We start from the raw sequence: 13,400 nt of genomic DNA on the forward strand, positions 1-13,400 counted from the left end.
CGCGGTTTTGTATTGCCTTTGCATCGTTCCTTTGCCAGTATTGGCTCACAGCTGTCATCTTCACGAAGAAAAAACGTGTAGTTTTCTATTCATTTTCCAACCGGTTTTCCTCCAGTAAAGCACGTTCTGCTAACTGCCTTCTGTCGGCTTTGGTTTGCGTGTTTGCCGGCCAGGCGTTGGTGGGTCGCCACACGCCAGAGCCGGGGTGACCGGGGTGACCACCATGTCGCCTGGCCCGCGGTCCAGCGCCCGCCTGGGCCTTCTCCCGCCCGTGCCCGTCTGTAGCAGAGCACGTCTCCTGGAGAAGCTCCCCTGGAGAAACCGTGTATACCACCGACAGGGAAAAATGCTGCAACAAGCTCGGGAAGAGGCTTTCATGCTCAATTGCGGTAGTTACTCCGCATTTACCTTACTTACAGTGCGAACTTCTCTAGCATCGATTTTCAGTCTTTAAAATCCTTCTGTGCTAGACTGCCTGTTGTCAAATCTTGTTCGTCAGATAGATCGTTAAATGTGCTGAGCAACCTAAAGCTTCTCTTCAGCTCAGAAACCAGAGTGCTCAGTAGGAGAATTTGACAGCTTGCCAGCACGGAGGAAGGAGGTCTGCTCCCACCTCCCGCCTCTTTCTCCTGTCCTCAGCCAGTCCCAGGAGTTGTCACGCTCTTCTGTGGGACAGCTTAACTCGCTGCTCCAGCAGAAATCAAATCCACCAAAAAACATGAATGTTTTTCTGCTGGGTTAGTGAGCCAAACCAGCAACGAAAGGATCTCGCAAGCACCAGCACCATCCGGAGCAAGGGAAGGGAGGGTGCGGCTGGAAACAGGAGGAAGGAGAAACAGGAATGAGAGGGAAGGGTGATTCCCTTCCTTCTGGCACTAACAGGCTGTTTCATTACGTGAGCTGCCTGCGCAATTATAACCTTAGTTAAGCTAAACAGAGATTTTGTTGCAATGTATATTTTCCAATCCTAAGTTTCTTGATCCTCTCCAGTTGCCAGCATCTTTGCTGAGCACCACAGGGATGCATAGGATTGGGGTAGCAGCCACAGCAGTGCTGAATGCAGAGAAACAGCCTCTCTCCAGCTGTTTAGAAGGCTCCTGTTTCTATATCCAACGATCAGCCAGGCCTGGCACCTTCCTGCATGCCAGCGCCTGCACCATCGGCTACCAAGTCATGCAACTACAGATCATTAAATACATATGAAGTGCAATTTTGGGCTTAGGGTATGAGTTCACAAAAATCCTGTGTTAGGTGCCTTCTGGGCCAGGAGAGAAGGAGAGAATCCAGCTCAGGTTTAATAATGACAGATAATTACTGCTTTTGAAGTGCTAAATCTTCTGTGTAGCCAAAAGTGATTTTCAACATAAGTACAGTGAAAGGTTTAAAACTTTATATGCTCAGACCAAGTGTGAAACTCGTCATCCTGCAGTGACCTCAGTGCAGTGAAGCCCTGGACCTGCCCTGGGGAATCAAGAGCATGGTAGTGTCCATACAGCATGGGAATTGCAGGTGTGTGATTGACAGTTGTCCAGGTGGTGCAATTCTGCTGCATGCTGGTGCTGACAACTGAAGGGCAATGGGTATTTTTGGTTTGACGTTGAATGCCCCTCTCATTGTGAAGACCTTTCCTTTCTCCAGAAAGCTAGGTTGTTACTTGCTATTTCCTACCTTACTTTATCTCTTGTCATGGTCTTTCGAGACAGCCTGCTATCAAGGTAGCAGCCTTTGTCAGTGGATGTCAGACCTGCACTGTCAATGCACACTTCTGATTTTACCCACAAGACCGTAATGGACGTTCATTTTCTTTATGATGATGTCCTAGCCCAAACACTGGGCTCCATATAGTCTATTACTTGTTGGGCATACTGTGTGTGTGCTACTACCGATACGCAATCTAAGAACAAGCAAAGTCCAGGTTACAGGCAGTAGCTTTGGCACCATGTCCAGTTGGGGGACATCCACCTTGGTAACAAAAGTGAATCTTATCATCCTCATCTCCAAATGTATCATGAAACACAATTTCAATAAAGATTTTGAAGAACAGTATGAGGCTGCTGCTTCTTTCTTAAGAACAGGTCTTGGCCAGGGAAAGATTAACCTTGTTGTACTGAAAACCTTTCCCCAAATTACTGTTCATTTAAATATAGGAACAAAAAATAGTAAAACAGAAAGATAAATGCTGGAAAATGGCTATGTCTAATCTGTGCAACCAGTGCAGTTTGGCATGTCTCAGGGTCCTCATCCTTCAAACACACAGACCAAAGGCAATTCCAGCTACTGTTTTAGTCTTGTTTCCTTCCTGTGAAAACCAAAGCTTGGAAGGGGATGGCACACATCTCAGTCGCTCTGTGACGTGAACTGAGGTCCTGGGAACTGAGGTCCTTGCGCCCCAGAGTTTGGAGGGAGGCAGCAGAAGGGCCTGACCCTATCTTTCTAAGAACTCCACCGAGATTGGGGAGCTCTAAGGAGTCAGAGGTGAATTGCCCAAACAAACGGCTCTTGATTAGTTCCTGAGGTATTTGCAAAAAAGATTATCTATTGTTTGAGGGAGGTGGAACAAATGGCCAAGTTATCAGATTTTGCTTGTTGAAATTAGAATACCCATGGGCAATAGTGTGGTAATTTCCCATTGTCAATATGCTGTTTGTATTGGTTTTACTAGTCTTGTGCCAACTTTCAAAGAATAATAGAAACCACCTACTGATTGGTATCAGTCTCGGCTGTTGCAAAATTCTTAATAAAATAATACATGGTTGTTACCCAAAACCTCACATTCCTCCTTTGAAGCTGGAAACAAGTTATGCTTTTGTTTGTTAGGAAACTCTCCACCCATTCAACAATGAGACATTATCAATGGTCACTTAAAACGTACAAACTGTGCAAGATAGCACCCTGTCAGCACTGGAAACAGAATAATTGTATTAAAATGGTTCTGTACCTGCGGTAGTTATGAGGGAGTTAACGGATCCTGCTCTAAGCCAGGTGCAAGGAGTGTCCTGACGTATTGTGTGTATTTCTAGAACAAACCTGCCCCAAACGAGCTTAAGTAACTGCTCTGCGTTGCGCTGAGCTGTGCCGATACACCTCTAGACTTTGTAAACAAGAATTTTTTGAGTTTGCATATAAAAACAAGAATGCCAGCTTAAAAGCCTGTTATACAGAAGAAATTACATTACAGGAGCTTTACTCCAGTAAGGTACTTAACCTTAGAAACTGCTGGAATTAAAATTGCCTGGGCCACTTTGTTTCTGACTCCCTGTTCATATATTTTTGATGCTGTCTTTTAAGGGCAATGTAAGATATTACTTTCATTGTCCCCTCTTCAGCCCACTGGGTGGATGGTGCTCAGTGAGTGTATAATTTTCCACTGTTCAGTTGGCAGTTTCATGCCTGATTTCCTGTCTGCTATCCAAACTCCACTCTGAAGATGGAAATACTAATGTTGTCACCATCTTTTCTAAGTAACACTCTAGTGTCCGAGTGCTGAGCAAACAATCACTCATTTATTTTCTGTCATGATTCTCAGGATACAGACAGGGAATTCAGGCACTTAAGTTGAATGTGCTCTTAATGCATTATTCTGAGCTCTTATGTCTCATGTTTGTGAGAATACAGAAGATTTTTTGTTAAATCACCACCTTCCTGACTTCACTTACGGTTGCGTGCGCCCAACACTTCTGCAAATTAGACTCTAGGGCCTCTGTGGGGCAACTGGAAAATGAGGAAAACACAGGAACCGCTGGTGGAGAGGACTTGTTTGTTGCCACAGGAGAGCTCTGCGGCAGAGGTGGGAACAGCATCCAACTCCACAGCCTGCCAGCCCAGGGTGTGAGCAGCAAGATGTTCCTCTCCTCCTCATTCATTAGACACCTTCCAACTTTTAGAACAGATGAAGCAGAGGCCCTGCAGACAACAGGCGCCTTCATGCACGACCCTGAGTCGGTGCTAGGAGAGACGAGACCGGAAAGAGAGCTGGGGGAGGGCTGGATTTGAGCTCCACACCGGCAGGTGGGAAGGGTGACTGTGCTCTTCCTGTGCCTAATCCACAAGTGGGACTTCGCTGGAAAAGGCTTAAATAGACTGAAGAGCTCTTTCCTACCTCTGATGTACATGTTTCAATGTTTAAAAATCTGTATTCTTTGTTTTCATGTTGTAAAGACTAGAAACAGAAGTTAGGCGTAGTAGAAATAAGGCGTATATTTCACAGTAACAGTAATTTCTACTGTTTAACTGCTTCCCGAGGGATTCAATGTTTTTTCCTTTCTCCCAGTGTCTCTAAATCAACATTTTATACATTCATGTTAGATACAGTCTGGTTCAGGCCAAGGTTACAGGCTCCAGTTTAAATGAAATTCTGTGGTCTAGACAAAGCATGAAGCCAGACTAGAGGACTACAGACAGATCCCTCTGCCCTCAAAATACGTAAATAAAATAGCCTGGTCAAGCATACCTCTGTGTTCTGCCTTTCCTGGGTCGCAGTGATACACTGGAGTCAGCTGAAAGTTAAAATGCAGCAGGAATTTAGATGGGCTTGAGTGCCACTGCCCGAGAAGCACCACAGAGATCAATAGGCCAACAGCACGCTCGAGGAGGACACCCCAGCCACCTCTCCTTCGCACTTTGCGAACACGGGGCACAAGTGCTTGCGGCAAGCGCGGCATGAGGAAACATGAGCTCTGATGCCTCAGTGGGAGTCTGGCACTTTGTCTTAAAACACCGCCGAGGATGAATTTGAGCAGACGCTGGCCTCTGGGCTGGGGTGGTGGGACGGAGGTGGGTGCTACTCTTGCACTGCTCTGCCTACTCAGACTCTAACCTCTGGCAGAAGAGGCGAAGGAGAGCTGGGGCCAACAGCAACGTTAACCGCTTCAGCAAGGCTCACCAGTGGCATCTGTTGGAGAATTTTTATGGTACCCCTCAAGACAAATGAAACACACATTTGCACTTAAATATAAAAGAAAATTTTAATGAACAATGCATTGGGCAGAGTCCCACTGCAAAAAGCAGTTCTACACGGAATCTGAAAAGATGCATCACAAGCAGATTCCTTATATACACTTGCACCAGCACCAATCCCGAGAGCGGTTGCATGGGGCACCTCGGCCCCACCATGGGTCCATCCCCCAGCCCAGCTCTGCTGCCCAGTGGTGGTCCCTGAGCTTGGGCCCCTGAGTGCTCCCATTCCAGGACGGCTACAAGACAATGCTGGGGCTGTTTCTTATCTCATCAGCAAGGGAAACTTCACTCCCTTGCACGGAGTCTGTTCTGTCTCTGGCATTCCTGCTTCCAGCCAGTTTAACCCCTTCTCTCAGCTCAGCCTCCTTGCCTTCCATGCCAGATCATTCCTCGATCACAAATTACCACAGCTTAGCAGTTATAATTAGAATTTCCCTTTCACGTCTGTCACCACTGGAAGTCTTTAGACCAACCTGAAAATTTTGGGGGAGACTGTCGTGGGAACTTGCATTGCCATGAGCGATCAGAAGGCGACTCATCCAAAGGCATGTGTTGGCATTGGCACAGCGCCCTTGCTTTTCTGGGGAGCTGTCTCTGCACTGACTCAGCAAGTCAAATGCTTTCCATAGCTCAGGAGTGGTTTTTTTTGGAAGTCTGCCACCGCATTTCTGACTACACCAAACCTGTTTAACTTATGAGATCAGTCTTCAACCATATGGCTACTGGAGCACCAATGTTTGTCAATTTGTTAAGAAAAGCAATAATTTGTTCCCATTTGTAAACTTTCCAGCTGTTTCAATGCTTCTGTCTCTTACCTTGTGTTTTGTTTTTATATTCCTCAGCTCCTGTTCTCTGCAACACCTACCTGTCATTCCTCATCCATCAGTTTTTTCTTCCTACTTTACCATGTTCTTTTTGTGTGCTTCTTTTTTTCCTTTTTGTCTTTCTACTTGTCGTTTAAGTCTTTTCATCTGCCAAACTGAGACATAAGAAGTAGATCTCTGGTCTTTGCCTATTTAAGTTAAAAAATAATTTGAAAACATTGAAAGAAACGGGTAAAATGCAATATTACAGCAATACTGGTAGTGGAAAATCAGAATTACTTGTTAAACATCAGCACAGATAGTTTTTCAAATTAGCCATCTGCATTCAGTTGCAATTCAATTTTCTCAGGCCAGAAGGCTGATTCACATGTAAAGCTAGCGGGCTGTGCTTTGGACAGCTTGTTTATGTAGTCCCATATTCATCTCTTTTTAATCTAATCTGGACAGTTGAGCAGCCTCACACTTTCAAGTTGCTTATTTTTCCTTTCTTCTGCACAATGAAGACATTGTTCACTGCCACAGTTCCCTTTAGCCAAAAAAACCCCAAAGTTTTGGCTGCATAGAAATATGATCACGCATAGGAATATATCACAGAAAAGGATTGAAGCGATGACTGGCAGATTTCTGCTGCAATATAGAAAGGCACTCACTCTTCAATTCTGTACTCGTATCCTCCAATAAATACTGTAATATAAAAAGCAGCACATAGAGATGGGGAAAATATAATATTCAAATAATTCTAGTAGTAGAAGGACACATGTATTTTCCCTTGGAAGGGTAAAATGTGGCTCAGTCACACAGCTGTGTGCCCCACACTTCGTCTAGTTCTCTGCATTTTGCACAGTCCAATGAAGCTCAGATCTACATTAAAAGACACATTTATGTACAACTCTTCTAGGCAAAATTTCCCATAGCTAGGCAACAGGCTAGCAGCAATCCACCAAGCACAGTCTCAGAGAATGAGCCCTGTGTTCCTATGTAGATCCAAAGGAAAACTGATACAGGGTCCTGAAACAAGAGAGCAACTGTCAGAGGAAAGCTGTGACGATAACACAGCGTTTCCAGGCTGAGGATCCTTTCCAGCTGGCATTGTTAATCCAGCTTCTCCTTTTCCCCCAAACCTCTGGAAGTCTTCTTCAATCCCACAGTGGCCACAATCACCACTGAAATCACCATCAAGGGGAACTCACTGATGGTTTCCAACTACTGGTTCCCTGTTGGCCTCTGTCTCCCCTTAGATCTGCAGTGGCCATAGCCTGAAGGAAGAGTCCTCGCTTTGACTACAGGTCCCAAGCTGGCTCCCAGCCAAAATGGCATCCTGCCAGTAAGGTGGTGGACCTTTTGATTGCCTTCCATACTGCAGTGATGGAGGATCCCACCACACAGGGTGATTGCTTCAGGAGCGAAAGGAGCGCGTAGCCAACCTCTCAGCAACCTGATGCGAGGTTTGCTCAACTGGTGCAAACCCAAGCTGCAGGACCAGAGGGATACCAGCACCTGCACAGAGAAGGTGGAAATAGCTGTAAACAACAAAGTGGTTCTGAAGATGCCATCCTTCTCACAGAATAAGTACTGGTGTCACTGGTTATTTTTAATATTTTCTTACATGCCCGCCCAGTCCTTTACAAACTGGCCAGCCAGTCTCTGCCTTCTCTTATGTCACCAAAGCCTTGTAGCTGTCTTCCAGTCTGTTAAAGCTAAAACGAGATTGATTTCATCTAGATGGCTGCCTTGGAGGGGAGAACAGCAAAACAATCCTTCTCTCTTATTGTCCTTCGGTCTCCATTTCAGGTGTCTGCTAAACCAACAGCCAAGGTATCTGTGAAAGGGTTTGGTTCTTTCTTGTTGGTGGTTGGTCTTTGCTGATTCAGAGCTTTTCTTTTGACTTGGTTGGCCAGCTTTTTATCTTTTTCCTCACAATCGTGAGACTTAGATGTCCAGCAAGACACAAGCAATAGTATCTTACTTGGATATGTAAGTAAAAGGGGGGAAGGTCTTAAATATGTTTGTAGAAATAAAATTGGGCATACATATTTTAGCATTGTAGTTTGGATCAGGAGTGCCAAGCAAACCTTCCAGATGTCCCCCTCTTAACAACGCTTTGGTTTGCATTTGGTGAGGCAGGCTTGGACTTCACAAAGTCATTTTTTTATTTTAGGTGAAAGTAAACCTTTGCAATACAGGAGGACATCTAGTCTGTTCTGCTGGTGTGTATTCAGTCCATTGGGCCAGAGAGCTAGTGTGAAGACAGAAGAAAAAAACCCAAAAAATATGGATAGAGTGGACATCAGGTCTTCAGCACCATTTCACTCTACATATCCACTCCTATTGTCTCACACCACTTGCTCCTGCTGACATAAATTTGAATTTATAGGGACCTTCCAACATCTCAGTCTCTGTGGCTTCTAAATGGAGATGTAAAGTGAGTTGTGAGTATGATGAAGTAGGGGACATGAATTAAGAGCTAGTCTTAATGGATGGCTAACTCAGGCAGATGAATCCATGCAATAATCTGCAAAAGAGCAACTAATAAGCTACAATGGTATGTGGGAGACAGGACAGTGCACTTTTTAAAAAAAAAAAAAAAAAAAAAAAAAAGCAGCAGCATAAGGAAAGCAAAGCAAGGCAGAAGGTGCTGTTACATTCCCTGCTCCATCTGCTGGGGCAGCCCAGAATAGCTTGTCATGTTCATCCAGACAATTGTACTGTAGTAATCTTCTACTGGCTTGTTACCTAACTTATTTTCTCCATATAATTATTTGGTAGTAGTGAGCTGCATAAGTTTTGTAATCACATCTCAGCTTTGATTTCTCCCTGTTCAGTGTTTTGAGTGCCTGCAATTAGGCTTTTAGGTGTAATAGGATAATATAGAAGCTGCTGGTTTGTTATCAAATGATATGGTTCAACTCCAGAATTAAAAAAAAAATAAATTGCTTTAAGAAGATGCAGTTTGATGCACTGGCTGAGTGGTAATAACTCCTCATGGTTTATTTTATATCCAATTCCTTTTCCTGCTTGGGTTCCCATCTCAGTTCTCTTTTGTCTCTGCTTTCATAACTGTTCCCTTTCTTTACAGTACCTAGAATAAAGTAACTTACTTAAATTTTAATATTCTCAATTGTTACCAACAACCATAGGTTTAGTAGTTCCCTTTTCTACAGTTTTAAGGAAATCTGTCATGCCAGAATGCAACATATTATTAAAATAATCTCATTCCAATGAAAGAATGGTATTTGTTAATGAGATTTAGTGTATAATGCTTGATATTAAAGGGTAGATAGTGGCATCATAAGTTCCAGGTTTTGATGGAAAGGTTACTAAATTTTGAATGGGCATTCCAAAAGAACAAAGGAAATCCTGGAGAGAAAATGAACTGATATGGTGTAAGCAAGCAAAGGTCATTATTTGATATATGAGGACATTCAGAGGATATTCTGAGATTAATATGTAAATATTAACTTGGTCTTTAGAGGAAACATCTGTCCATACTATTATTTAAATGCTATGGGGCAATTGTCCTGAAGCAGGATGCAAATAAACCCAGTTACCAAGCCTGTCCAACTTTATAACCCACCAATGTTGATTATCCAAATGCAAATACAAGGCATTGTATATGCAGAGTGCTTCATAATGAAAAAAAAAAAAAAATGACAGGGTCAAAGATAGGACAAAGGTATCAGATTACAAAAGAGTTGTATCTCTACCATACTACAATCAAACAATCTACAGAAAAATAAATAATAATTTTAAAAAAGCTTAAAACCCAGTTTTCTTGAGCCCCTCTTCCCTCCAAGGCTTTACCCCATGATATTCTACCAAGCAGATCCCTGAAGAGGCCAAAGTCTCGTCTCCTGAAGTCCAGGGTAGCGAGTTTGCTGTGCGCCCTCCTCACTGCCCTGAAGATCTTGAACTCCAGTATTTCATGGTCACTGCAGCCAAGGCAGCCCTTGAGCTTCAAGTTCCCCACAAGCCCCTTCTTGTTGGTGAGAACAAGGTCCAGCATAGCACCTCTCCTCTTTGGCTTCTCCATCACTTGGAGAAGGAAATTGTCATCCACACATTCCAGGAACCTGCTGGATTGCTTATGCCCTACTGTGTTGTCCCTCCAACAGTAGTAGTATGATAGCTTTCATAAAAGCCATACTTGTATGTAAATACAAAGAAAAATATGTAGGCATGTAGAATAAATACCATTTTTGTTTCATAGAAACAAGGAACAAATACCGACTAGCACAGTTCAATGACTGCTGTAGAACACACAAGTGTCATTCAAAGAGGTTTACCAGTAGGTGGTGACATATAATTATTTATTAGCAATTTTCTGGCTGCAAAAGGTTCGGCGCTACAAGCAGCTACGCTGTGTGACTTTTTGTTTTGGCTTTCCCTTAATATTGCTCCACGTTTCTGAGGTATCTTATACATGTTTCACAGCTACAGAAATGTTTCATAGCTGCAATTGCGTCTCCTGGCTGTAGCACATCAGACTGCTCCCTCTCTGTGAACTGCAGGGCTGCCTTTGCACTGCTGAGCTGGTTTTTTGTGCGGTTTCAGTGGTTTTCATCTGTTAATGAAAGATATTAACACAGTTCTTGCAACACATGCAGAAGAAAATAGTCAATCATTTCTTTATAGGGTGTACCTCTTATTTACTTCCAGAGAATAAACAGGTTTTATAGTTAGCTGTGTGCAAATTTGCTATTTACTGCCAAATGTAATCAGCAGCCTCTTGTAACTCCATCACACCCTTCTGCACACCAGTGCTCCCGAGTTATGAAGCCATCAGTAATGCTGGAAAAAAATGATTCACCTCAGCTTGGCCTATCTATTATTGTCTATTTAAATACCATGTGTGGGTCATGACTGATGAAAGCCATATAGCTATAACATATGAGATGAAGCTGGGGTTTAGATGGTCAGCGGGTTGTTTCCAAGCAGCTGTATGAAGCAAGCCAGAAGGCTTCTCTTAGGCTTCAGACATCGCTGCAGAAGTGAGCTGGACCTGTTTGCTTTACGGGAACGGCTGGAGCAGAGGTGATAGATAAGAGCGCTGCTGGCAGCCGCTGCCCACAGCCAGTGGGCATATCGAGGTGAAAAGTGTCTCGGTGCCCTTTTGGGTAAAGTGGTGCAATGTAACAACCATGCATCAGTGTCGACACAAGTCCTGGCCCTGAAGACACAAGCAGCCAGCCTGAGGTGGAAGCGAGTGCTAAACACATCATGCCGGGTAAAATGTCAGCATGCTGCTTTGTCTGCATCCACGTTCTCCTGAGTTGCTCTTTTTGGACTGGTTTTAGCTCAGTATGCACTAGGGCTTAACCAAAAGGTCAAATGACAATTGTTAAAAGGTTTTGCATTTTCTAACTACCATCCAATGCATTGCTGAGTTTCTCCAGTGTTCTTAAGGGATGAACACTTGTATTCAAACCTGCAATGACAAAGGCTTATACATTCAAAGGTACGTGGTACTTTATTCCTGCTGGTGTCATTGGCCTGAGGTGAGTCTTGAGCCCAAGTCACGGCAGTTCTTTGCACTAATATTCTTACCATTTATGCCAGGAGTCTGCTTCAAAAAGCCAAGGCAAAATGAGTCAGTATGTTTTTTCTGACTGCATCCATAACTGCTATGGGCGTCTCTTTTGGGCTGGGGCAAGAGACCCAACCTCACACACAACACACAATGTGCTGCAGAAAATGTAGTATCTGTCAATCAGTGGGACAACACGGTGCCTTCAAGCCCTGCTGTACAGATTGGTGGCAACTGCCTGATCTTTGGCAGTGGGAAATGGGACCCAGTGTCCAGCCAGATGCCTTGCCTCTGTCTGAAACTGAAGAACGCTGAAATACCATATCCAGAATGTCAGGGCACTCTACTGGTGCTGCTGAAAAATCAGGAAAGCCTAATGCCCACTGATGTGAATGAAAGAAGATTCACACTTCTCATCTGCTGAATTTGGGGGAGTATATGTGTCAGACAGTGCTCCTGCTTACATTTATCACAAGGACATAAGTCAAAGGCTGCAGCCTACTATAGTACTGGCTGGCTTTGGGGCTGTAGATTGGCCTATTTAAGAAACCAGACGGGAGATGATCTAGAACTAGGAAGCACCTCAAACTATGCAAGAGCAACTCTGTTCTATCATAATAGTTATTTGTCAAGGGTGCTGCCACTCAGGGGTCTCTTAAATGGAAAAGAGGGGGCACATTTGATTTTCCTGACAGAAAGGGCAATTATTTAAGGTAGGCTGCCAAGCAGCTCCTGTTCTCTGCCTACATCTGGTTACACTTTGACTACTATTATATATGTACAAATCAAAAAGAGAAAGAAGGTGGGCAGCTTTAGAGAAGTTACTCCTGTTGTGGCAGCAAGATGCCATTTGTAAATGATGTTATCATCACACTGCAGTACAACTACCCAAAGCATGTAAGAGAAAGACAAGTGTGGCTGACAGCTCTACCTGGTGCAACACATGATAGCATGAGGAGCCACAGGTATCTGTTGCTGGGTAAACATTATTCCTGTGTGTTAGACACAAAACTCACAGAAACTTCCAACTTTCTTGTTCAGTGTTGTTTGGACATAAAAAGGCTGAGACCTACACATGCAGTAAGAAGTAGACACAAACATAATAAAATTATTATACTTGTTTAGGATGAGGAAGTGATAGGCTGTAGTCAAAGATGACACCCAGAACTGAGATTTCCCGTAATGGAAACAAGCAGGAAATGGGAAAGCATGGCTTTTATAAAGCAATTCTGTTAAAACAGGCTAAATTCAGCTCAGGAAAAGGAGTTTTTCTAGGAAGATAAAAGAAATGCCTGTGCTTAAGTGGAAATGGTGTGGGGGACTGGATCTTAAGCTGACATGCAAAAGGAGTTGACTTTTAGATTAAGTGAGGTAAACCTCAATGTTGTAAAAAGAGTTTATTTCTTCAGTATGGCAACTTAAAAATTGCCTCAAATGTAATGGCATATGCACAGAGTTACCCCATGCCTCACTGCATTCCTTGGTTTAAAGCCAGGACAATATTCCCATCTGCCAGATTTGCAGCTCAGTGCCTTCAGTGTAATGTTCAATTTGGACAGCAAAAGGTCCAGATCTTTACTGGTTTATCACACAGCTGTAGGGACACCAACAAAAACTGGTACAAAAGTGAGCCTGAAAAAGTGACTATAACCCATCAGTTTCTTCGAAATGTGTTAGGCCCTGAATGACTATTGAGACATCACTATACACTACCTGAGCTGCCTCCTCGATGGCTCGATGCCAGGTGTTCGGAGCAAGCCAAAGTTTGAACTGTCACTGGTCGGCAACAGAAAGAGGAAAAGGTTTAATGGGAAAATAAAAGGTGATCCAAGGTGTCCTGGCTTCAGCTGGGATAGAGTTAATTGTCTTCTTCATAGCTGGTATAGTGTTGTATTCCAGACACAAGGACAGTGAAAAACACTCAAACCAGTGTGGTTGTCTAATCCCGCTTTCTTCTCTCTCTTCTGCTGCATTATAGAAAGCCTATGTTTCCCTTTGTACCAGAGAAACACTGTTAGAGGGAGTAGGTCCGTCTCCGCGGCCGTCCCTTTACCCACAGCTGAACCCCTGCCGTTCCCTCTGGCAGCGGCACACCA

This window comes from Haliaeetus leucocephalus, unplaced genomic scaffold (genome assembly GCF_000737465.1).
Source record: "Haliaeetus leucocephalus isolate CR32 unplaced genomic scaffold, Haliaeetus_leucocephalus-4.0 Scaffold858, whole genome shotgun sequence".
NCBI lineage: Eukaryota > Metazoa > Chordata > Aves > Accipitriformes > Accipitridae > Haliaeetus > Haliaeetus leucocephalus.